At 39.0% G+C, this 26748-nt stretch overlaps 10 non-coding genes across 10 annotated transcripts; all 10 read right to left on the minus strand.

Moving 5' to 3' along the window:
- Window positions 1-6736: 6736 nt before the first annotated feature.
- On the minus strand, window positions 6737-6866 carry LOC113068827 (small nucleolar RNA SNORA3/SNORA45 family). Its single transcript, XR_003279614.1, has one exon. It is a non-coding gene; the product is annotated as a small nucleolar RNA SNORA3/SNORA45 family (small nucleolar RNA).
- A 209-nt stretch (window positions 6867-7075) lies between these two features.
- Window positions 7076-7205, minus strand: LOC113068834 (small nucleolar RNA SNORA3/SNORA45 family). The gene has a single exon (XR_003279616.1). It is a non-coding gene; the product is annotated as a small nucleolar RNA SNORA3/SNORA45 family (small nucleolar RNA).
- Window positions 7206-10351: 3146 nt separating this feature from the next.
- LOC113068812 (small nucleolar RNA SNORA3/SNORA45 family) lies at window positions 10352-10481 on the minus strand. The gene has a single exon (XR_003279609.1). It is a non-coding gene; the product is annotated as a small nucleolar RNA SNORA3/SNORA45 family (small nucleolar RNA).
- A 205-nt stretch (window positions 10482-10686) lies between these two features.
- LOC113068839 (small nucleolar RNA SNORA3/SNORA45 family) lies at window positions 10687-10816 on the minus strand. Its single transcript, XR_003279617.1, has one exon. It is a non-coding gene; the product is annotated as a small nucleolar RNA SNORA3/SNORA45 family (small nucleolar RNA).
- A 3897-nt stretch (window positions 10817-14713) lies between these two features.
- Window positions 14714-14843, minus strand: LOC113068806 (small nucleolar RNA SNORA3/SNORA45 family). The gene has a single exon (XR_003279607.1). It is a non-coding gene; the product is annotated as a small nucleolar RNA SNORA3/SNORA45 family (small nucleolar RNA).
- Window positions 14844-15052: 209 nt separating this feature from the next.
- Window positions 15053-15182, minus strand: LOC113068843 (small nucleolar RNA SNORA3/SNORA45 family). Its single transcript, XR_003279618.1, has one exon. It is a non-coding gene; the product is annotated as a small nucleolar RNA SNORA3/SNORA45 family (small nucleolar RNA).
- Window positions 15183-17752: 2570 nt separating this feature from the next.
- On the minus strand, window positions 17753-17882 carry LOC113068798 (small nucleolar RNA SNORA3/SNORA45 family). Its single transcript, XR_003279604.1, has one exon. It is a non-coding gene; the product is annotated as a small nucleolar RNA SNORA3/SNORA45 family (small nucleolar RNA).
- Window positions 17883-18091: 209 nt separating this feature from the next.
- LOC113068847 (small nucleolar RNA SNORA3/SNORA45 family) lies at window positions 18092-18221 on the minus strand. Its single transcript, XR_003279619.1, has one exon. It is a non-coding gene; the product is annotated as a small nucleolar RNA SNORA3/SNORA45 family (small nucleolar RNA).
- A 2152-nt stretch (window positions 18222-20373) lies between these two features.
- LOC113068819 (small nucleolar RNA SNORA3/SNORA45 family) lies at window positions 20374-20503 on the minus strand. Its single transcript, XR_003279611.1, has one exon. It is a non-coding gene; the product is annotated as a small nucleolar RNA SNORA3/SNORA45 family (small nucleolar RNA).
- Window positions 20504-20712: 209 nt separating this feature from the next.
- On the minus strand, window positions 20713-20842 carry LOC113068852 (small nucleolar RNA SNORA3/SNORA45 family). The gene has a single exon (XR_003279620.1). It is a non-coding gene; the product is annotated as a small nucleolar RNA SNORA3/SNORA45 family (small nucleolar RNA).
- Between the last annotated feature and the right edge of the window lie 5906 nt (window positions 20843-26748).

Here is a 26748-nt window from a genome sequence, read left to right on the forward strand (position 1 = left end):
TAATAAAAAATGAAGTCAAACCTTTAGATATCCAACATTAGTTGCAGTGGAATACCATGATCAAAAATCAGCTCATTTAGGAGCTCTTTGTGTGCAAAATAGAGCTGCATGACTCTGTGAATCTAGGTTTACTTGTTACTAAAGACAGACTGGTGTAATCATGTAATCAATAAATCTTCATTTGAAGCGTCAAATTACTTTTAAAAGGTGACTTTATTTTGACTGCTACTGTATACATCAGTGTTTAATTCTGAACTATAAACTTTTATTGTAGTAACTACTGTGTACTGTACTGCATTAGCAAATCTGTGATTATTTGAATGTAACAAATACAGGTCCTTCTCAAAAAATTAGCATATTGTGATAAGTTCATTATTTTCCATAATGTAATGATAAAAATTTAACTTTCATATATTTTAGATTCATTGCAGACCAACTGAAATATTTCAGGTCTTTTATTGTTTTAATACTGATGATTTTGGCATACAGCTCATGAAAACCCAAAATTCCCATCTCAAAAATTAGCATACCATGAAAAGGTTCTCTAAACAAGCTATTGACCTAATCATCTGAATCAACTAATTAACTCTAAACACCTGCAAAAGATTCCTGAGGCTTTTATAAACTCCCAGCCTGGTTCATTACTCAATACCACAATCATGGGTAAGACTGCCAACCTGACTGCTGTCCAGAAGGCCATCATTGACACCCTCAAGCGAGAGGGTAAGACACAGAAAGAAATTTCTGAACGAATAGGCTGTTCCCAGAGTGCTGTATCAAGGCACCTCAGTGGGAAGTCTGTGGGAAGGAAAAAGTGTGGCAAAAAACGCTGCACAACGAGAAGAGGTGACCGGACCCTGAGGAAGATTGTGGAGAAGGACCGATTCCAGACCTTGGGGGACCTGCGGAAGCAGTGGAGTCTGGAGTAGAAACATCCAGAGCCACCGTGCACAGGCGTGTGCAGGAAATGGGCTACAGGTGCCGCATTCCCCAGGTCAAGCCACTTTTGAACCAGAAACAGCGGCATAAGCACCTGACCTGGGCTACAGAGAAGCAGCACTGAACTTTTGGACAAATTGTGCATGTCATTCGGAAATCAAGGTGCCAGAGTCTGGAGGAAGACTGGGGAGAAGGAAATGCCAAAATGCCTGAAGTCCAGTGTCAAGTACCCACAGTCAGTGATGGTCTGGGGTGCCATGTCAGCTGCTGGTGTTGGTCTGCTGTGTTTTATCAAGGGCAGGGTCAATGCAGCTAGCTATCAGGAGATTTTGGAGCACTTCATGCTTCCATCTGCTGAAAAGCTTTATGGAGATGAAGATTTCGTTTTTCAGCATGACCTGGCACCTGCTAACAGTGCCAAAACCACTGGTAAATGTTTTACTGACCATGGTATTACTGTGCTCAATTGGCCTGCCAACTCTCCTGACCTGAACCCCATAGAGAATCTGTGGGATATTGTATTGGAGGAGATGATGAATGTCCCCGCCCGAATATATATGACCATTTGTGCTACAAGCATTCCCTCAGAACGCGTGTTCAGTGCTGCAGGTAACGTCGTTACGTCTTTCAGGGCCTCCCTTAAACCTGACAAAGTGAACATGCTAGTTTTTCTAGCAAAAAATATGAAGGCTGTTATGTAAACCATAGCGCATTTCATTTTGCCAGCACTTTTTTTCTTATTCTAAATGTGAAATAATAAATGTTAAATAAACGTGTTCCTTATGCTCAATTGCCTTAGCCTCTGTGTGCGCAAAAGTCGTTATAGTTTAATAGTTTATCTGATATCGCCCCCCAAAAATATGAAGGCTAGGGTAACCTCGCCTATTATTTCGTTTTGCAGAATTTGTATTTCAGACATCATTCCATATCTGTTCTAAATGTAAAAAAAAAGAAAAAAGAAAAAGTGAAATAAACCTTTTCCTTATATTTGTTAGCCTCCCGTGTGTGTGCGAAAGTGAAAGTCCATCGATCACGGTGGCGTGGGGTGGGGGTGGGGGCTTGCGGTTTACCGCAATACCACGGGAATTTATTGCTTTTCAACCGCGGTAAGAAAAATTCAATACCGTCCCAGGCCTAATCCTGGGCCTCCATAACACCTCAGCAGTGCCACAGGCTGATTGCCTCCATGCATTGAAGCAGTCATTTCTGCAAAAGGATTCGTGACCAAATATTGAGTGCATAACTGAACATAATTATTTGAAGGTTGACTTTTTTTGTGTTAAAAACACTTTTCTTTTATTGGTCGGATGAAATACGCTAATTTTTGAGATAGGAATTTGGGGTTTTCATGAGCTCTATGCCAAAATCATCAGTATTAAAACAATAAAAGACCTGAAATATTTCAGTTGGTGTGCAATGAATCTAAAATGTATGAAAGTTTAATTTTTATCATTACATTATGGAAAATAATGAACTTATCACAATATGCAAATTTTTTGAGGAGGACCTGTAATGGTACGGAGAGGTTGAAAAAAAACTTGCTCTCTTTAGGTCAGCCTAAAACAGAGTTCAAGACTCAAATCACACTAGGGCTGCATGGTGTGTTGTTTAATCATCGATATAGCGATGTTCGAATCCACGATAGTCACACTGCAATGTGTGATGTAGGCTGTCGTAGTTGATCCGTTATTCATTAACTGTATGGGCCAGCTGCTCCCCGGCCCTTAACGCTTGTGATTCGCGGAGAGTGCGAAAGAAAGAGCGTGAGAGAGAGAGAGAGAGAGAGCGAGCGAGAGTGTGCGAGCGAGAGAGAGAGAGAGCGCGCTTCAAACAACACGAGCGCTGTCTTGCTCTCTCTCCCTCGCGCATATTAATCAATTGACACGATGGTGTCGGTTTAAATCATTTAAAATGAGAATGTGAATCTGCTCACCCCATTTTTGTTTGCAAGAAAAAATGACATTGCGATTTCTGCGATTTATATTGCGATATGAAATGTCATTTTTTCCCAATACCGTGCAGCCCTAAATAACACTGGTGTCATCTTTAACGACTGGTTGAATTAAAGTGCTTTATGTTGTTGGTGACACTTTGCTTGCAATATGTTAGGCATATTGCAAATATTATACTTCGATTTTTTGGCTTCTGATCGCAAGTAGCCAAACATGATAGTATTTGGATTAGCCAGCAAGGTCCTCACAGATAAACACAATAAAAAAGCTGCAGGCAGGAATAAGTTTGTGAAATGGGAATTAAAATTTCTCAAGTCTCTGATTCCTGACCTTAAAGTTCCCTGAAGTGGCTTGAAAAACAGGGTTATTCTATAGCCCCTTTCACACTGCCATTCCGGCAAAAACAGGGGTAAAGTGTTCCTGTAATTGCTCCCTGGTCGCTAGATTTGGCACTTTCACACTGCCAGTGATGACCCGGTATATGTGCGTACTTTCATACACAACCCCTGAAGATCCCGTAACGACACGTGACATCAGCGTGTGACGTGTAATGTACGAGTCGACAACGCTTGGCACGTTATACTTTAACTGAAGCAAGCAAACGATCTCGGCGTCAGCGCGGAAAGTGAGGAACTAACTGATCTCTGCTTCATTACAGTTTGCACATATGTTTTCGTCGCGAATGTTGATCTTCCTTCAAAACAGCCGGTAAAAGAGTCGCGCGATAACGCGCGTCATCACTTCGATACCGAATTAGATCTGGCTTTTGTTCACACAGCGCTCGTTCCGAATCGATTACCGCAATGTTACTATGTGCCCGACCCGGGTTCGATTCGGTAATCAATTTCCGGAACGTGGTTGCTTTCACACAGAAGGCGACCAGGCAATGTTACGGGAATATTGCGGGTCCGACGTGCAGTGTGAAAGGGGCTTATGTGGTGACGTCATTTCAACTGAAACAGGAAGACAGGGCGGGACATAGAGAGCCCCACCCCCTTTTGGAATTAGGCAGTAGTGTTTTGTCTATATCTGCACTGGTCAGAGTCGTTGAGCTTGGTAAAGCCATATTTGACAGCCAAAGTCTAATAGATTACCTCCTTACATTATATTCAAGATGAAACCAAGTTAAACAATAGTGATCATAATCATGCTGAGGCTGTGTAGTTTTAAAAGTGTTTAATATCCAGACTCACACAAATGAACCGCTCTGTGTGATCTCGTCTCTGGACCGGTGTCCTGATATTTTATCCGAACTGTCAGATTGTCCCGCCAGGGTTTACTGTGCATGAGCACATCAATATTGTGATCTGACTTTGAATTTGTTCAGCTACCATCATGGTACAGGCCCCAGGTGCGACGCTACAAGTTTGCAGAGTTACAGGATTTGTTCTGAGTTGACAAAACCAAAACTCCAATCCAGCTTTGTTGGTACCATGATGCTGATCATCAACTTTCTTTGTCAACTCAGGCTTTGATCCTGAGTTTGTGGAGCGCGTGCACTAGGGCTGTCAATGAATATTCTGAATTTGAATATGTATTCGAATAGTAAAAAAAAAAAAAAACTAATTTCGAAGGTGAAAATTAATATTCGATTTAAGTGGAAAAAAAGTCTGTGGTAGTAGAGGCGTGGTTGTCTGCTTTGCGAGTGGGTGCGCTAGCGCGCCTGAGGGTTCAGGGACAGGTCACAGGATTCTGGCACAGCATCACTGCTGAAAGTTGACGCGTCTTCATGGAAGATGGCAGCAAGTGCAGAGCCCAACACGACCGCAGCAGAGAAAATGAGGTAAAATTGTTGACCCGCGAGATAAAGTTGTATGCAAGCTATTTAAGATACAGTTAGCATGCCATTCGACCAGTAGCAACATGAGGTCACATCTCAAAAATGTGTACCCACATGAGCATGGCATAATGTGTGGAACTCCAGCTAAACAGTCACGTCTGTTACTTTGCATCGCCCGCCGTAAGCTCTTGGTCTGCAACACGACAAGAGGCCATAACTGATAATATAATTTTGTTCATTTGTAAGGACGAGACCGATCAGTATCGCAGATGGGGCACGCTTCGGGGAGTTCTGTCAAGCAATGGATCCGAGGTTTGATTATTATTTAATGTCAAGGAAAAGTTCCATGTTCACCACAGCACAGCTCACTCTGAGCATTCAATGTCAGTTTTATATGCTGTAAAACTTCAATTAATATTAATAATATTTGTTTCAATCACTGAATGAAGCCGGCTATATATGGGACAACAGTCGCGACCATAAAGCTGCGGTAGGTAACTTTTGACGCTCTAGCGGTTAATAAACAGAACTGCTTGCGTCTTGCGGAAGAACATCGTAGCCGGAACTACTTCTCTCTGTTTATGTCTATGAAGAATCACAAAGGTACTGGGTTACTCGGCCGCGGTATCCCCGAAGCAATCTAAAATAGTCCAAATATAAACACTTATTATAGGTGCACCCTAGTGATTCAGGACAAGCTAAAAACACGGTTTGGAAAATGGATTCATGGTGTACTCGCTTATTATATACATTTTTCTACAATTTGAACACAAAGTTATGGACCGCAGCTCTGATTGGTTGTTTTTTACCGGGAGCAGATGCATTTAAGCAAATGGCAATAGGACCACTGGGAGGAACCAGAGGAGCTTGATTTTTTTTTTTTTTTCACAGATTGTCTCATATTCTACTGTCAGGACATAATGACAGGTTTAACATGTAAAAAATATTTTTACAAAAGTTACCTACTGCAGCTTTAAATTGCTTGCACAAAAATGTGTTTGTTCATTTAAACCGTTATGCACAGAGAACGTGAGTGTGAGAGAGCGTGAGGTCTGCAGTCTCGGCCATTAGTTGATTTCCTTATTTTTGTGTAGGTAATATGTTGTCATATGTTTAAGCTTAAATAGACTTTCTATACAAGTAGTTATGTCTCTTTGTATTATTTTGGCCTGTTATTGACGTAATGCGCGTCATTGACAACATGCGCAACCAGATGTTCGAATAGTTCGAATATTTAGGTGTTTTTTAGAGGGAATATTCGAACATCATTTGAGCAATTTTGACAGCCCTATCGTGTACATGAACGTGACATCACTGGCGAGCAGCCAATCACAAGCCTTGCAACACACAGCAAGTTTGATTTACTTCTCGCGAGAGACCCAGAGATTCAAAACTGAAGGATAAAGGTTTTGCTAAAGGTTAAGAGATTGAAGAATGACATGTTTAAATGTCATATGAAAAATGAAGTAGGACAAATAAAATAAATGATCTTGCTCTATCAGTGCAGTGACAAGTGAAACTTGTTAACTTAGTTTATACATCTGAAAATATATAGTGATAGAGACTCGAACATGTAAGGTCAAATTTTTATTTTTAAATAGTGCAGTCTTTTGATACTACGGCTTATTTATATTACATGAGCTGTATACATTTAAAATAAACAATTCATAACTGTTAAACTAAAATTGCTAGTGTGTAAAAGATATATAATATAACATGAATCAAAATTATATAAATCATAAAATGACTAATGATTAAAATGATTATAATTAAAGCCAGACTTTTTTTTATTTTTTAGCATTAGTGACCTTTGATTTTGAGCAAGATAAACTGGAGTGACTGTGTCAACATGTCACTTCTCTCACATCTGATTGGTCCAGCTTCAGTCTGAGATCAGGTTATCCGTGGAGTGTAAGTTACTATGGGAATGAATACCGCTAAAGCCAAGCCACTTACGTGGTACCTAAAACCCAGGATTGATGCAAACTAACCTGAAATGACCTGGCTAGCCAGCTAATCATGGTACAGGCCCCTGGTTAAGAGAAATGGCAGGCCACAGTATTTGTCATGTTTCTGAGCTGGTGATTGGCTGGGCAACGTAAAGCAGCAGCCAATGAATAAGCAGAGAGTTACTCTGCGAGGACTATAGCACACCAGGACCACGAGCAGCATCAGGGTGTGACTCTAGTCTCGCTTTACTTGATCAAAAACATACAAATCACAATCAGTCAGTCAGAATCAAACTCACGCTGACAGCACTGTTGAGCCGGTGGACGCTCCTCCTGACCGATACGCCATTAATGACCTCATTCACCAGCATCTGCAGGGGCTTCGAGAGACAACCACACATTACACTTCAACCACTGCTGAGCAAGTCACACACACAACAGTCTGATACACAGGGGTTTGTTTCTGAGCTGGTGATTGGCTGGGCAACAGAAAGCAGCAGCCAATGAATAAGCAGAGAGTTACTCTGCGAGGACTATAGCACACCAGGACCACGAGCAGCATCAGGGTGTGACTCTAGTCTCGCTCTTCACACATTAAAGCAGGAATCATTTAGATCTGAGTAATGGACCGCAGCAGCAGTACCTTCAGTGTGTGAACTCTCCTGCGGTCATCAGCTGCTGTTATCTGTGTGTGTCTGGAGCAGCCGAGTGGAGAAAGCAGCTGGCGCTCTTCTCATTCAGGATTACATCACTGTCAAACAAGAAGAAATAACTGTTTGATCCAATCAAGAAATGAGTCACTACAAACCAAGTTCAGGAAAACACAGAGAAGCTCAAGCTCAACCACGTGCAGAAAATAAAATAAGTACAAACCCCATCTCTTCTAGTCATCTGAATCTGGCTTTAATCAACAAACCACAACAAGCAGCAAGAAGGGTTGGGTATCATTTGAATGATCAATTCAGATTCTGCTTATTGAGCAGATTAATCCTCAGTTTTGATTCCAATACAATAAATAAATAAAAAATGAAGTCAAACCTTTAGATATCCAACATTAGTTGCAGTGGAATACCATGATCAAAAATCAGCTCATTTAGGAGCTCTGTGTGTGCAAAATAGAGCTGCATGACTCTGGATCAATTTAATACTTTTTTTTTTATTAAATGGAGTTTGGGTTTTTCCTTGGGACTCAAGAAATTTGTATTTTTCAGATAACCAAGTGAATGATTCAGTGACTACGTTTACAAGTTGTTAAAATTTGGGCTATGGTCGGGTTAAGGTCACTATTCGGGTTTCTGAAACATTCGGGATAACCCGTTTACATGCGTGAGCAGAGAGAGTTACTCCTGTATACATGGAATGTGTAATCAGTCGCCAATATCCCGATGTAAACGGCGACGCACGGTTAGCGTCTGGACGTATGACGCAATATGCATTATTTCCAATTCTTCTTCCTGTATCCAAAGACTCAAAAGACCAAGATTCCTTGCGAATAGAACATGCGCAGAATACACATTTTGATGGGGATATGCCGAAACGCATTTACAACACCAAATATTCGGGTTAGAAAAGGGGTACCCCAGGTTTAATATCCCGTTTTGAACGGGTTATTGGCTGCATGTAAACGTAGTCATTGACTCAATCTAGGTTTACTTGTTACTAAAGACAGACTGGTGTAATCATGTAATCAATAAATCTTAATTTGAAATAATGGTACGGTGAGGTTAAAAAAAAAAAAACTTGCTCTCTTTAGGTCAGCTTAAAACAGAGTTCAAGACTCAAATCACACTGGTGTCATCTTTAATGATTGGTTGAATTAAAGTGCTTTTTGTTGTTGGTGACACATCGCCTGCAACATGTTTAGCATATCGCAAATATTATACTTAGATTTTTTGGCTTCTGATCGCAAGTAGCCAAACTTTAGAGTGTTTGGATTAGCCAGCAAGGTCCTCACAGATAAACACAGAATAAAAAAGCAGCACGCTTGGATCAATTTGTGAAATGGGAATTAAAAATTTCTCAAGTCTCTGATTCCTGAACTTAAAGTTCCCTGAAGCGGCTTGAAAAACAGGGTTATTCTATGTGGTGACGTCATTTCAACTGAAACAGGAAGACAGGGCGGGACATAGAGAAGCCCCGCCCCCTTTTGGAATTAGGCAGTAGTGTTTTGTCTATATCTGCACTGGTCAGAGTCGTTGAGCTTGGTAAAGCCATATTTGACAGCCAAAGTATGATAGATTACCTCCTTAATATTCAAGATGAAACTAAGTTAAACAATAGTGATCATAATCATGCTGAGGCTGTGTAGTTTTAAAAGTGTTTAATATATCCAGACTCGCACAAATGAACCGCTCTGTGTGATCTCGTCTCTGGACCAGTGTCCTGAAATTTTATCCGAACTGTCAGATTGTCCCACCAGGGTTTACTGTGCATGAGCACATCAATATTGTGATCTGACTTTGCAAACTTGTAGCATTGCACCTGGGGCCTGTACCATGATGGTAGCTGAACAAATTCAGAGTTACAGGATTAGTTCTGAGCTGACAAAACCAAAACTCTCCAATCCAGCTTTGTTGGTACCATGATGCTGATCATCAACTTTGTCAACTCAGGCTTTGATCCTGAGTTTGTGGAGCGGGTGCACATGAATGTGTGACATCACTGGCGAACAGCCAATCACGAGCCTTGCAACACACAGCAAGTTTGATTTACTTCTCGTGTGAGACCCAGCGAGATTAAAAACTGAAGGATAAAGGTTTTGCTAAAGGTTAAGAGATTGAACAATGACAAGTTTAAATGTCATGAAAAATGAAGTAGGACAAATAAAATAAATGATCTTGCTCTATCAGTGCAGTGACAAGTGAACCAAGAACCAAGAACCAAGAACCAAGAGAAACCAAGTGAAACTTGTTAACTTACCGTATTTTCCAGACTATAAGTCGCACTTTTTTTCCCATAGTTTGGCTGGTCTTGCGACTTATAGTCAGGTGCGACTTATTAATCAAAATTAATTTGATGAACAAAGAGAAATTAACCAAGAGAAAACACTACCGTCTCCAGCCGCCGGAGGGCGCTCTATGCTGCTCAGTGCTCCTGTAGTCTACACTGAAGACAGAGCGCCCCCTCGTGGCTGTAGACGGTAATGTTGTGTCTTGGTTCTAAATAAATGCGACTTCTAGTCCGAAAAATACGGTATTTTATACATTTGAAAATATATAGTGATAGAGATTCGAACATTTTTGTATAAATAGTGCAGTATTTTGATACTACAGCTAATTTATATTACATGAGCTGTATACATTAATATTTATTTAAAATAAGCAATTTATAATAACTGTTAAACTATAAATGCTAGTAGGAGATATATACCAGTAATAATAATAATAATAACATGAATCAAAATTATATAAATCATAAAATGACTCCGTAATTATAATTAAAGCCAGACTTTTTTTATTTTTTCGCATTAGTGACCTTTGATTTTGAGCAAGATAAACTGGAGTGACTGTGTCAACATGTCACTTCTCTCACATCTGATTGGTCCAGCTTCAGTCTGAGATCAGGTTATCCGTGGAGTGTAAGTTACTATGGGAATTAATACCGCTAAAGCCAGGCCACTTACGTGGTACCTAAAACCCAGGAATGGTGAAAACTAACCTGAAATGACCTGGCTAGCCAGCTAATCAAGGTACAGGCCCCTGGTTAAGAGAAATGGTAGGCCACAGTATTGGGCATGTTTCTGAGCTGGTGATTGGCTGGGCAACGTAAAGCAGCAGCCAATGAATAAGCAGAGAGTTACTCTGCGAGGACTATAGCACACCAGGACCACGAGCAGCATCAGGGTGTGACTCTAGTCTCGCTTTACTTGATCAAAAACATACAAATCACAATCAGTCAGAATCAAACTCACGCTGACAGCACTGTTGAGCCGGTGGACGCTCCTCCGGACCGATACGCCATTAATGACCTCATTCACCAGCATCTGCAGGGGCTTCGAGAGACAACCACACATTACACTTCAACCACTGCTGAGCAAGTCACACACACAACAGTCTGATACACAGGGGTTTGTTTCTGAGCTGGTGATTGGCTGGGCAACAGAAAGCAGCAGCCAATGAATAAGCAGAGAGTTACTCTGCGAGGACTATAGCACACCAGGACCACGAGCAGCATCAGGGTGTGACTCTAGTCTCGCTCTTCACACATTAAAGCAGGAATCATTTAGATCTGAGTAATGGACCGCAGCAGCAGTACCTTCAGTGTGTGAACTCTCCTGCGGTCATCAGCTGCTGTTATCTGTGTGTGTCTGGAGCAGCCGAGTGGAGAAAGCAGCTGGCGCTCTTCTCATTCAGGATTACATCACTGTCAAACAAGAAGAAATAACTGTTTGATCCAATCAAGAAATGAGTCACTACAAACCAAGTTCAGGAAAACACAGAGAAGCTCAATCTCAACCAGGTGCAACAAATGACCAGAAAATAAAATAAGTACAAACCCCATCTCTTCTAGTCATCTGAATCTGGCTTTAATCAACAAACCACAACAAGCAGCAAGAAGGGTTGGGTATCATTTGAATGATCAATTCAGATTCTGCTTATTGAGCAGATTAATCCTCAGTTTTGATTCCAATACAATAAATAAATAAAAAATGAAGTCAAACCTTTAGATATCCAACATTAGTTGCAGTGGAATACCATGATCAAAAATCTGCTCATTTAAGGAGCTCTTTGTGTGCAAAATAGAGCAGCATTTTTTTTTAATTATTAAATTGAGTTTGGGTTTTCCTCGGGACTCAAGAAATGTGTATTTTTTAGAAAAACCAAGTGAATAAATCAGTGACTCAATCTAGGTTTATTTGTTACTAAAGACAAACTGGCATAATCATGTAATCAATAAATCTTCATTTGAAGCGTCAAATTACTTTTAAAAGGTGACTTTATTTTGACTGCTACTGTATACATCAGTGTTTAATTCTGAACTATAAACTTTTAGTGTAGTAACTACGGTTTACTCTGCATTAGCACATCTGTGATTATTTGAATGTAACAGAAATAATGGTACTGTGTCATCTTTAATGATTGGTTGAATTAAAGTGCTTTTTGTTGTTGGTGACACATCGCCTGCAACATGTTTAGCATATCGCAAATATTATACTTAGATTTTTTGGCTTCTGATCGCAAGTAGCCAAACTTTAGAGTGTTTGGATTAGCCAGCAAGGTCCTCACAGATAAACACAGAATAAAAAAGCAGCACGCTTGGATCAATTTGTGAAATGGGAATTAAAAATTTCTCAAGTCTCTGATTCCTGAACTTAAAGTTCCCTGAAGTGGCTTGAAAAACAGGGTTATTCTATGTGGTGACGTCATTTCAACTGAAACAGGAAGACAGGGCGGGACATAGAGAAGCCCCGCCCCCTTTTGGAATTAGGCAGTAGTGTTTTGTCTATATCTGCACTGGTCAGAGTCGTTGAGCTTGGTAAAGCCATATTTGACAGCCAAAGTATGATAGATTACCTCCTTAATATTCAAGATGAAACTAAGTTAAACAATAGTGATCATAATCATGCTGAGGCTGTGTAGTTTTAAAAGTGTTTAATATATCCAGACTCGCACAAATGAACCGCTCTGTGTGATCTCGTCTCTGGACCAGTGTCCTGAAATTTTATCCGAACTGTCAGATTGTCCCATCAGGGTTTACTGTGCATGAGCACATCAATATTGTGATCTGACTTTGCAAACTTGTAGCATTGCACCTGGGGCCTGTACCATGATGGTAGCTGAACAAATTCAGAGTTACAGGATTAGTTCTGAGCTGACAAAACCAAAACTCTCCAATCCAGCTTTGTTGGTACCATGATGCTGATCATCAACTTTGTCAACTCAGGCTTTGATCCTGAGTTTGTGGAGCGCGTGAACATGAATGTGACACTGGCGAACAGCCAATCACGAGCTTTGCAACACACAGCAAGTTTGATTTACTTCTGTAAAAATTTACTTAAATGATCTTGCTCTATCAGTGCAGTGACAAGTGAAACTTCTTAACTTAGTTTATACATTTTGAAAATAAATAGTGATAGAGACTCAAACATGTAAGGTCAGATTTTATTTTGTATAAATAGTAGGGGTGCTCCGATCACGATCGGCCGATCGTTATGCGCATCTCCTCAGTAAAGCCGGTTTTCTAATCAGCGGTTAATTCCATCAGGTGCGTGATTTCACATAGAGCAGCTGTTACTACACAGAGCCGTTGTTAACTGAGAAGATGGGCCAATAAACGCTGAAAATTAACGTGATTTGCGCATCTTCTCTATTAACAACGGCTCTGTGTAGTAACAGCTGCTCTATGTGAAATCACGCACCTGATGGAATTAACCGCTGATTAGAAAACCGGCTTTACTGAGGAGATGCGCATAACGATCGGCCGATCGTGATCGGAGCACCTCTAATAAATAGTGCAGTCTTTTGATACTACAGCTTATTAATATTACATGATCTGTATACATTAATATTTAAAATAACAGATTTATAATAACTGTTAAACTAAAATTGCTAGTAAGAGATATACCGGTAATAATAATAATAATAACAACAACAACAACAAATCAAAATTATATAAATCATAAAATGACTCCATTATCATTAAAGCCAGACTTCTATTTTTTTTTTTTAAGATAAACTGGAGTGACTGTGTCAACATGTCACTTCTCTTACATCTGATTGGTCCAGCTTCAGTCTGAGATCAGGTTATCTGTGGAGTGTAATAGAGCCCGACCGATATTATCGGCCGATATGAGCTTATTGCATTTTAAATCGGCATCGGCGTTTATAACGGCCGATGAAACATGAGAAACAGAGTCTCATGCTTCACTCATGTTATGAGTGTTTCATAGTTTGCCCACCAGAGGGAGCTCCGCAGTTGCAGAGAGTCTGAAACTCCACTATAGAAGAAAGCGATCAGCCAAGCCACAGAGATGTACTGTTTTGACGGTAAGTCTGTCAATCGTCATGTGAGATGATTTAGTTCATACACTGTATATAAAAACGGTGTGGTAGTTCTAGATAACTGTCCTATCATCACTTCTAAATATTCTGTAACATCACTTACAGCCGCTAATGCATTGCTATATTAGATTAGCCACAAAGCTAATACCATGTTTATCAGTGGAAGAGCGCAAACGTTAATAAGAGGTCAAACTATAACGTTAGCATTTATCTTATTCTAAATATATCTGCAGTGGTTCCCACATAATGACCGCGTAATCAGTCAATGACTAGAAGTTATGAAGTTATGTACAGCGTGCATTAACTTGTTTGAAGGTGGTTCTTCTCAAAATTGACAGCGGTGTGTTCATGACACTAACGTTAAATTTTGAATTGATTCGGTAATCTTCCGGTAACAGTAGGCAAGACGCGGTTTTGATTCAGACTGCACAAAGAGAAGAGGAGAAGATATACGGGTCCGTTGTGAATGTGTCTGTGAGAGCAAATATAGTAACTACAGTAGGTGCTTCAGAAATGATTAAACCAGAGGGGACATGTAAATAAATGTGAGCTGAACACGCGCTTTTTTCTTTTTTACAGATTGTTTCAAAGCAGCTTTACAGACATAACTGGAAAATGTTGTAATAATATGGTTAAATATAAGTAGGTAATAGGTCATACCTGATCATTAAAAAATATATACTTTTGATGTGCAATTGTTTAGTCATTGAGACTGTAATCTACGGCTTTTTTTAAAAACATTAACCCTTTCTGGAAAATGGTTTATACAGCCCACATACATAGAACAGGCAGATATTTTGCTATTGAATGTTGTGTAAGTGCAGTTTATAGGAAATGGGTCTAATATCCAGTTCAAAATATCGGCTTATAAATCGGCTCTTTTTGAGTTAATATCGGCTTCGGCCCCCAAAAATCCATATGGGTCTGGCTCTAGAGTGTAAGTTACTATGGCAATGAATACCGCTAAAAGCCAAGCCACTTACGTGGTACCTAAAACCCAGGATTGGTGCAAACTAACCTGAAATGACCTGGCTAGCCAGCTAATCAAGGTACAGGCCCCTGGTTAAGAGAAATGGTAGGCCACAGTATTTGTCATGTTTCTGAGCTGGTGATTGGCTGGGCAACGTAAAGCAGCAGCCAATGAATAAGCAGAGAGTTACTCTGCGAGGACTATAGCACACCAGGACCACGATCAGCATCAGGGTGTGACTCTAGTCTCGCTTTACTTGATCAAAAACATACAAATCACAATCAGTCAGTCAGAATCAAACTCACGCTGACAGCACTGTTGAGCCGGTGGACGCTCCTCCTGACCGATACGCCATTAATGACCTCATTCACCAGCATCTGCAGGGGCTTCGAGAGACAACCACACATTACACTTCAACCACTGCTGAGCAAGTCACACACACAACAGTCTGATACACAGGGGTTTGTTTCTGAGCTGGTGATTGGCTGGGCAACAGAAAGCAGCAGCCAATGAATAAGCAGAGAGTTACTCTGCGAGGACTATAGCACACCAGGACCACGAGCAGCATCAGGGTGTGACTCTAGTCTCGCTCTTCACACATTAAAGCAGGAATCATTTAGATCTGAGTAATGGACCGCAGCAGCAGTACCTTCAGTGTGTGAACTCTCCTGCGGTCATCAGCTGCTGTTATCTGTGTGTGTCTGGAGCAGCCAAGTGGAGAAAGCAGCTGGCGCTCTTCTCATTCAGGATTACATCACTGTCAAACAAGAAGAAATAACTGTTTGATCCAATCAAGAAATGAGTCACTACAAACCAAGTTCAGGAAAATACAGAGAACGGCGGTATTAGGAGCGCATGCCCAGCTCGGGGTAACAGAGTATCGGTGAACGGTTTCATCCTGTCAATATGTACCTCAACCTCGAGCCAATAGCCTTCGAGTATGAGATGTGAGGAGCATGTGATTTGTTGAATGTAGTGAATGAATACGCCTTTCACTGAACGAGCTTCATATGAGACTGAACGAGATCGAGAGATATCGTTTGTGAACGAAACGACTGAACTGACAGCCATGTCATTCGCGAACAAGTTAAATGAATGGATGCATGTCATTTGTGAATGAAATGAACTATCACATAGCTTACGTGAACGAAATGAGTAAACCGGTTCAGTTGGCCATTTATCAGGTCAATCTTACAAAATGCAGAGCGCAGTGACAGGTACTGAGCACGTACGCTTGTTTTCATATTTAACATACAGAACATAATTCCACGTTTAATCCACGATTTATGAACGGGATTATAAAGGCTAATATATGAACTGTCTGACCAAACAATTAAAATTACATTATGCAAGGAAACCTTGTGCTTTGTTCATCTGAACAACTTAATTAGACTTTATATACTGAATGCGACTATGCACACATTTTAATGAAGCCAAATCAGTTTTTCGTAACAAGTCAATACGTTCGCTGACTTAAGACACTCTTTTTCGCCACCTGCTGGCATATTTTGTGTAATACGCAGAAATGGTCACTGAATGAATCGAATCATTTTGGTGAACGAACTGAAAATGAACTAATCTCTTGAAAGAATCATAATTTCCACCACTAGCTCTCTCGCAGCTGTAGACGGTAATGTTTTCTCTTGGTTCATGTCAAATTAATTTTGATAAGTCACACCTGACTATAAGTCGCAGGATCAGCCAAACTATGAAAAAAAGTGTGACTTATAGTCCAGAAATTACAGTAATATCATACAGCTCCAGGTATCTACTAGGGATCGACGATATATCGGCCGGCCAATATATCGGGCCGATTTTAGGATTTTACGCGTATCGGTGGCTGCTGTGTTCGCCGATAGTTTTTTCCCGGTATTATTTACAGACAGGCGTCCACAGACAGCTCTGTGTTGAGTTCACATTGAACCTTCCCCATGAGCAGAGTGCTGGAAGCCTGCTCTGGTACTTTTTCAAAGCATCGTTTAACTGTTTGACTCGGCTGTAATATTGCCACACACTTGGAAAGTGGAAACACGTTGCTCTATGTGACTGCAACTATAGCTAAGAAAGTCTGTGGGTCAAAATGGAAAATGCCTCATCTACAAAACAGCTTGCCATTGTTATCTAGGGAGCTGCAAATAGCTAAGTAATGGCAGCTGTTACAAACATTGGTCATAGGATTAAATAATGGCGAGTTGCCAACGTTGTTCTGTGATTCCGTGGTTTTTGTAGGAGTTTTATTCAGCGACCGTCTTGCTGTGGTTTGAACGTGTGCTCTAAATCGCGGTTGCGATGCGCATGTTTGTCTGTCCATGCTTTTGCCATGGCGAGATAAAACATCTAAACATTTCAGACTGCCAAGCGAACGTAGGTCATGTGATAAAAACAACCAACTTTTCCATGACAATATCGAAAGCTCAGCTGACCATAGCTGATGCTTCCTCATCATTGTGGAGAGCACATTTCATGGTTGCATAGCAACGACAGATGCCACGGGAGCGCAAGCACTTGTGAAAAGGAGAACGCATTTTTAGACGTGATTTGTGAACTGCCACAAATTTATAATAAACAGAGACGAGAAATCGTTTTTGTTTTGTTCAAAACTACACAGAATAACATGTTCCAGTCGATTTAAAAATTATAATAATAATCATTTGAATCATTAATTCAAACGCGCTTAAAATTCCTGTTTAATTAATGGATGATTCAGTTTTTTTATTTTTATTAATCGAGTTGTCTTGAATAATTCATGAAAAAAAAAAAAAGTTGTTTTTGCCACCTACTGGAGTAATCAACAATCTTTATTTGAAGAGACTCCTTTCACTTCAGCCATTTTATTGGTTATTCCTTACAATTGGCAAGAATAAAAGAAACATTTATTCTTCAAGTATTTGCACAAAAAAAAAAAATCCATATCGGTCGATCCCTAGTATCTACATACAGTGACAATGACTTTGTCCTCCATTGTTGTTTCAGATTTTCCTTCCACTTGCTATGTTGTAATCACATCACTACTACAGCAAGCTCCTGATTGGTTAACGCAGCACGAAACTTCTCCAAAGTTCAGATTTTTTTATCTATTGGCATCTTTGCATTTACTAAACATGTAAATCACTCACGCTAAACTCTTTATTCACATCTGGTATGGTAGGCCACAGTATTGGGCATGTTTCTGAGCTGGTGATTGGCTGGGCAACAGAAAGCAGCAGCCAATGAATAAGCAGAGAGTTACTCTGCGAGGACTATAGCACACCAGGACCACGAGCAGCATCAGGGTGTGACTCTAGTCTCGCTTTACTTGATCAAAAACATACAAATCACAATCAGTCAGTCAGAATCAAACTCACGCTGACAGCACTGTTGAGCCGGTGGACGCTCCTCCTGACCGATACGCCATTAATGACCTCATTCACCAGCATCTGCAGGGGCTTCGAGAGACAACCACACATTACACTTCAACCACTGCTGAGCAAGTCACACACACAACAGTCTGATACACAGGGGTTTGTTTCTGAGCTGGTGATTGGCTGGGCAACAGAAAGCAGCAGCCAATGAATAAGCAGAGAGTTACTCTGCGAGGACTATAGCACACCAGGACCACGAGCAGCATCAGGGTGTGACTCTAGTCTCGCTCTTCACACATTAAAGCAGGAATCATTTAGATCTGAGTAATGGACCGCAGCAGCAGTACCTTCAGTGTGTGAACTCTCCTGCGGTCATCAGCTGCTGTTATCTGTGTGTGTCTGGAGCAGCCAAGTGGAGAAAGCAGCTGGCGCTCTTCTCATTCAGGATTACATCACTGTCAAACAAGAAGAAATAACTGTTTGATCCAATCAAGAAATGAGTCACTACAAACCAAGTTCAGGAAAATACAGAGAAGCTCAATCTCAACCAGGTGCGACAAATGACCAGAAAATAAAGTAAAAAACCCGTTTCTTGGTTAACTAATGAGGTATTATTGTAAAGTCATACCTATGGGTCTTTACAGTTCTTTTGCTCATTAATCTGTGTAAAACTTAACTTTATATATTTTACTGTATTGCTTTATTGTATTAAAATGTTCAGTTATTTAACCTGTTACTGTATTATGACCATTATGTCAGAGAGAATACTGGTCAGAGTCGCTGAGCTCGGTAAAGCCAAATGTGACAGCCACAGTCTAATGGGGCGTTCACACCAGACACGACATGCAAAAATAAATTGCGCTATTCGTGTGTAGTTGGACGCTTGAACATTGAGTTTATTCGCTTCATTCACTCGTGAAATTTACTTCACAACAGACACAAATTTGCGTCATGGAGAGGCTTCTGCCAGTTGAGTTCACGCAGCTTTGTGACTTCAACCACCATTTATTGTTTCCAAAATATTTTTTTTGTGTCATGAAATTTAATTTTAAAAGTATTTCAGGTGAGAAGGTAGTTGTTCAAAACTCAAATTTGCTGTTCATTTATAATGACAGCACTATTAAAAAATGAGTTTCGCCGAATTTCGAAGATCATCAGCTCCACACGTTCAGTCAGAGCTCAGTGATCATGTATCCGCCGAGAGCAGATCAAATGCGATTTTCACTCCTGGACTTATAGTCCAGAAATTACAGTAATATCATACAGCTCCAGGTATCTACTAGGGATCGACGATATATCGGGCCGATTTTAGGATTTTACGCATATCGGAATTGGCCGATACATTTAAAAAAATATGTTTTTAATATTTTTATTTTTATGTTTGAGCTTATATATATCTCTATTATCATAACAGTCTGAGTGATTCTGATTCCTGAACAGTAAACTTTGTGAAATTTCTTTGATTATAGATCTAGTCAGAAAGAATCATGAGCAGAAACCTTTTTATTTTGGGTATGTCATTTCTGTCTCCATGCCAAAAAAGGGGGGTTACTAGTAAGGGGTTACAGGTCATGTTACTCAAAGAAATGTTTGCAAAAAAAAAAAAAAAATCGCTAATATTTTGAGACGTCATATCACTACAGACTGCATGATAGTGCAACAGCATGTGTCTGATCAGGGCGATAACTGCCGTAGACATTGATGGGGGCTAATCCCCCCAATAATTTGAAATCGCTAAACCATTTTCTCAAATATTGCCTATTCGACAGAGAAAGAGGGAGAGAGAGAGATAAAGAGAAATGGAGGTTGTGTGTATTCGTGTTTGTGCGTTTATCTTTTTAGAGTGAGTTTACTTAAAAACAGCGATTGTTTCCCTCATCACTGGAAAATATAATGTAGTGATTCAGTATTTATTAAAAGTCTTGGGCAGCGTTGAAAAGTTTATTTTCTCCTTGATGTGTGAGCTGCACGATTTCCGATGTAGGTGTGTGTCAGTAAGCAGCTCATTACTACAGAACGATAATTAAATGCTCTAATGGACACCAGTATGTGTGTGTATTGTAAGAGCTAGAAGACGGATGATGACGCATGACGTCATAGTAGTGGTGTCCCAATCCTTAGAGGAATATTCTCTCCCCTACCGGTCATCGGCTAAGGCTGATGGGAAAAAAAATTGGTATCGGCACTAAAAAAAAAATCCACATTGGTCGATCCCTAGTATCTACATACAGTGACAATGATTTTGTCCTCCATTGTTGTTTCGGATTTTCCCTCCGCTTGCTATGTTGTAATCACATCACTACTACAGCAAGCTCCTGATTGGTTAAGTTCAGATTTTTCATGCCACAGGATATCTATTGGTGTCTTTGCATTTACTAAACATGTAAATCACTCACGCTAAACGCTTTATTCACATCTGGTATGGCAGGCCACAGTATTGGGCATGTTTCTGAGCTGGTGATTGGCTGGGCAACGTAAAGCAGCAGCCAATGAATAAGCAGAGAGTTACTCTGCGAGGACTATAGCACACCAGGACCACGAGCAGCATCAGGGTGTGACTCTAGTCTCGCTTTACTTGATCAAAAACATACAAATCACAATCAGTCAGTCAGAATCAAACTCACGCTGACAGCACTGTTGAGCCGGTGGACGCTCCTCCTGACCGATACGCCATTAATGACCTCATTCACCAGCATCTGCAGGGGCTTCGAGAGACAACCACACATTACACTTCAACCACTGCTGAGCAAGTCACACACACAACAGTCTGATACACAGGGGTTTGTTTCTGAGCTGGTGATTGGCTGGGCAACAGAAAGCAGCAGCCAATGAATAAGCAGAGAGTTACTCTGCGAGGATTATAGCACACCAGGACCACGAGCAGCATCAGGGTGTGACTCTAGTCTCGCTTCTGAAGTGATCAGAGCGATCACAGACACTGAAGATGAGCAGTGAGAGGCACCTGGCAAACACCCGAGTCCTGAAGCAGAGAGAGATCATCCATCTGATGGAGCAGCATCTCCTGACCATCACACTGTCAAACAAGAAACAACTAATTAACAACAGCTGAATCATTCCTTCAGTATCTTCTCTGTGTGTACCTTATACTTAGTAAGAACAGGAAAGACAATTTTGTAGCATAAATGCTTATCTTCATGTACATAGAGATCAGTGGTTATTTCATTTGTACAAACCACTCCAATGTGTTACTAAATATTGTAAACTGCCGTTTATCACATAACTGTTTAATTATTGAAATGAAACAATATAGTTTTCTGTACGGTGTTGTATTATTACAGTTATCTGTAGCGAATCAGGAGCTTAACACATTAACTGAAAATAACGTTGCATTTTTTATATGAATGCACTAAATTAAAATTATTTGCATTTGCCAAAAAAAATGAAGCACTGGGCCGTAATACCGAAAACTTCTTTTTGGCAAATGTTTTTCAGCACTGCATGAATTAAACTTTGAAAGCATGAGCTTTATAAAATAAAAAATCAATTACAAAACAATTTAGAAATATTTACTTTTAAAATAAAATATTTACAATTAAGACTTTTTTATTATTATTTCGTGTGTGTATTAGAACACAACACTCTGCAGTTTGTGATTTAGGCCACTTTTCTGATTTCACTCATCATTCAACATCTTCCTCTTCTCAGCGGACAATGAACTCTTTTAATTATTTTTTCTCGGACAGTTTTAAATGTTTCCACACTGCATGTTCGCGCCTTTATTTGATCACGACACGTCATTGCTCAGTACACTTTATTCGGACGATCACGTAACGTTAACATCCCTAACAGTTATAACAGTTACCTTTTGTACACTTTTTTTGTTTGAATTGTCCATGTTTTAATGGTAACGTTACTAGTTTCACATGCCGTTAAAGAGAATTCATGGCCTTACTCAGTGGATTAAACTAATGCACGTGGTTTCGCGTAACGTTAGTCAAAGCATTTTTCTTAACAGTGAACAGATACTGGTGTTCGATAGATGTCTGCCAAATATTGTTACAAAAGTATATAACCCATGAAATGATTAATCATATCAACATTTTCGGTGAAAAGCAAGCGTTATGTCTCACTCACATGTCTACGCTGCCGCACTCCACGTCGCTCGGAACCGGAAGAGACAGTGCTGCATCCTCGTGTCCTTGACGTCATCCTTTCACCGGAAGAGCCGCCGGAGCCTGCTACTGCGCATGCTTTCCCTTTTTGCACAAGTTTGACAACAGCTGGCCTGGAATCTTTTTTTTTTTTTTTTTTTTCAATACATTTATTTAAACTTCAAACCATACAAAACAGAAAGACATACAACATAACAAACGACTATTTCACATTACACCTTCATACAAAAAATCTTAGAAGAAAAAAATTCTCCCTAACCAAAAATGTAGTAAGCACCAGTTATTTAAACAAAATAGTTTGACCTTATCGGCTATAATGTATTTAAATTAATAAGTACATAAAACAATATCAACTTAACCAAAGAAATATAACTAAAAATAAATAAACATAAGAACAATTCAAATTCCCTAACATAGGAGTTTATATCAACTGATATTCTGATATAAGTCAGAAGAGGTTAATAGCAGGGACTGTATCAATTTCCTTTAAGGATTTACAAAATAAATAAAAGTCATTTTTTAATGCATTCACATTTGGAAGATATTTTGTGAAATGACATTTGTGGATATAGAATTTAACAAATAGTATTATATTATTTATCAAATATTCAACTTTTTTATTCTTCATTAAAAGTCCATATTTGATCCCATTCCAGGAAAAAAAATCTATTTGAATAGACTTAGAAATCAGCCAGTTATGTATTTCCTTCCACAAGTTGTGTACAATCTCACACTCAAAAAAAAAAAAAATATGTTCTGTTGATTCTGACAATGATTTACATTTATAAATTCTTGTGAAGGATAAATTTCGTTTACCATTTTAAAATGGATTTCTTTAAATTTGGGAGGAATAGGAAATTTCAAAAACTTAGTTCTAATTGATGTTATTTCTTGTTTGTTTAAGTTTTTTAAATAATATGTTCTTTTAGAGGACCCAGGATAGATCTCATCAATTAGAAATTTATACCATTGATCTGTGCTTTATGTAATTTCGGGTTTAGGGACTGATCCAAATTATTCCTTATTATATTAATCATAGCCAGTGGAATGTGATCAACTACATTTAGTCCTCCAGCGTACAAATTATTTTATATTTATTACTAAATTCCTCACATTTTAATAGATTTCCTTCTTCATTCATCATATATGAACAATGGACCAAATTAGTTTTTCCAACCATCCTTCCAGGAATACTGATTTCTTCCTTCTTAAAATCACCCTGTTATTCCAAATCGGGACGTTATGTGGACTAAAGTTATGCTTGTAAGCCATTTTCCAATAGAGCAGCACTTGTTGGTGGAAGGCAGAGAATTTCACGGGTAACTTTGAAACCTCAAAATCACGTCAATAGAAAATCTATACCACTTAATTTTTTAAACACAGACTTAGGTAAAGAGAACCACAAGTCTTCACTGCAATTCAAAAACGACTGGAGCCATTTTAGTTTAAGTGCACCATCCATGGTCTTAAAATAAATTGCATTTATTCCTCCCTCCTCATATTTTTTTTATCATATCTGCTTTTCTAATATAATGGTGTTTATTTTTCCAAATAAAGTTAAAGATAAGAGTGTTTATTTCTTTTAGGTTTTTAATGGAAAGCGGTAATGAGTACGCTGGGTATATTAGTCTAGAGATACGTTCAGTTTTTGTCAATAATGATCTTTCAAATAACGTTAGGTCTCTCTGCAACCAATTATTTAATATTTTTCTGGATTTTTCAATAGGCTTCTGGATGTTCTTGTTGTTACTTGTTCTAGAGTCTTTGGAAACCCATATACCCAAATAACGAACCTCCTTTTTCATTGGGATGTTATACAACATAGTTTCTGAACTGTCATGAATACTTAAAAGTTCGCATTTATTAAGATTAAGTGTTAGGCCTGAAGCCTGGGAGAATAATCTCATCCTCTGAAGAACGATAGGTATTTGATCCTTATTTTTTAAAAATAGTGTTGTGTCATCCGCTAATTGACTGATAAGTATTTGTTTTCCGTCTATATTAATGCCTTCAATTTCAGAGTTTTTTAACCAGATGGACAATAACTCAGCAACTATAATAAACAACAGTGGAGATAAACTGCACCCTTGTCTTATCCCTCTACCAATGTTGAATCTTGTGGTTGTACCCTCAGGGAGGGAAACACAGCTACTAATATCTGTATGTAACATTTTAATTATATCCAAAAAATATTTTCCAAATCCAAAGTATTCTAAAGCGTGATAAATAAAAGAATGTTCAACCGAATCAAAAGCTTTTTGAAAGTCAAGAAATAAAATATAAGCATCATCTTCCACCAAATAATTGTAATCTATTAGATCTAAGACCAATCTGATATTATTATGAATTAATCTCCCTTTCATGAATCCTGATTGCGAGTTGCTTATAATTTTAGAGAGACCTACTTTTAATCTAAATGCCAATGCCATGGTAAGGAGTTTATAGTCTGTATTGAGGAGAGTGATAGGCCTTAAGTTATTTAATATTTGTTTGTCTTTCTCTGGTTTGGGTATTAGTTTAATTAATCCCTGTTTCATCGTTGTCATCAATTCTTTTTTATCAATACTCTCTATAATTGCATCAAATAGTAATCCTTTTATGTCTTCCCAAAAATATTCATAGAAATTAGCGGTTAATCCATCTGGACCAGGCGAACGATCAGATGCTATTTTTTTAATAACTTCATCTAATTCCCCTAAATTTAAACCTTCTTCACATAACGTTTTAAAGTCATTATCAATTTTTGGGATCTTATGCTCTATTGTTAGAAAAATTTTTTTGACTCCTGTTCATTGTAACAAGGAGAGTAAATGTTACTATAAAAGTTATAAATTTCTCTCGCTATTGATTTGGATTCTGTGCAGTCTTCCCCATTAATTAATAGACAAGAAATTGTGTTTTTTTCTTGTCTTCGTTTTTCGAGCCTATTAAAATAGGCTGAATTTTTTTCCCCAACCTCTATCCACTTCGCCCGTGATCTAACAAATGCCCCTTGGGCTTTGTTAAGGTAAAACTTGTCTAATTGAGTCTGTATATTTGAAATTTCTATTTTATCCTCTTCTGACCAATCCAATTTAGACTGGCCTGGCATCTGATATGTAGTTTCATATTGCCATCTATCCTTCCTATTTACTGTAAATTAGTCATCAGTTATTTTCTGTCACAAATTAATTTCTCACATAACTTAAAAACACGATCACATCATCCTGTCGATTGTTTTCCATTGTGTGAAGTCTGCTATATAACCTCATTCTCAGCCTGCCTATCATTATCTTATATTTGTCAGCTCTCGTTTCTCTTAAAACATCTATCTTCTTTGATTGAGTTTACTTGTCTCCCTTTTATTTTTTGACTGCTCCTTTGCCAGTTTGTCTGTTTTCTTATTTCCCAGAATTCCCAAAAGCAATTATTTTTCCTTGACCATCATGCCTATTCAGTTAGCAAGTTTTCATAAAGCAGCTCCTGATAGTTTCTGGCCAGATCCAGAATCACTACATGACAAATAAACCAATTAAACCCACTCCGTCATTAATAAACCTTTTAAAGGGACCTGCTGTGAGCTCCTTTTTTTAGGAGTACTGTAAAGGTGGAATACGTTGGCCATGATGCTGTAAAGGGAATTCTGTTAATTGGCACTTGTGCAAAAAGAGTTATGTGTGAACGTCCACTTCCTTGAAGCACTGCATATTTTTGCGTGCATCTGATGCAGTGAACTTGATTTTCTTTGTGTTGGTAACTTCAAATGAGGAGTTTAATTTCCTCCTTGCATCCCCCAAATAGGTTTGATCAGTTAAATGTGTTTCCTAATGCTCTCTGTTCACATCTCTCTCATGATTTTTAAATCCATGAACAATAGAAGCGCACTCCCAGTATCAACACTGGCACCACATTTTCCACCTTCAGATGGGTTATTTTATAGGCTTTACATTTTAGGAAAACGGCAGGCATTGCTTAAGTTTAGTATTTGGTGTGCCAAACTTGCAGAAACTGTACTGACATAAGGGGTTTTTTGTGCAGTAGCAGGTCCGTTAGAATTCTGAAAAATCATTGACGAATTGACTCTCAGTGAATGACCTTTTTTGAAAACTGTTGGTTTGTCACTTGTGCAACATCTTAGGTGGTTTCAATACTAAAGGGATACTCCACCCCAAAATGAAGATCGTCATCACTTGCACCCAAGTCGTTCCGAACCCATAAGAGCTTCGTTCATCTTCGGAACACCACCACAGACGTAGTCAGCTAGACGATGAACTATGAATATTATTAATTAAGTTATTATATGATTCAGTCACACATTTAGCAATATTTGTTAGTTCTGTTGTTGATTCAGGGTTAGCATCATCTGAGGTCCTCTGAGGGTCAGCATCATCTCTTCTCAGGTGTTCTGGATCCAGACTGGAGCTTGTGTAAATCCTAGTTACCACGGGATGTAAATCCCGTGGCGAAACATAGAAACAAAATACAGACATCATTAGCATAGCTGCTGATCCAGCAAAGTAAAATTAGTTTAACCCAAGCTAATGAATAAAAAAGCACCTTTGATCAGATGCAACTACACTCACAATTAAAAAGATACATTATTCGAATGCTTGGCGAAAGAGATGTGTTTTTATTCTAGATTTAAACAGAGAGAGTGTGCGTGAACCCCGAACATTATCAGGAAGGCTATTCCAGAGTTTGGGA

Source organism: Carassius auratus, chromosome 4 (assembly GCF_003368295.1).
Source record: "Carassius auratus strain Wakin chromosome 4, ASM336829v1, whole genome shotgun sequence".
NCBI lineage: Eukaryota > Metazoa > Chordata > Actinopteri > Cypriniformes > Cyprinidae > Carassius > Carassius auratus.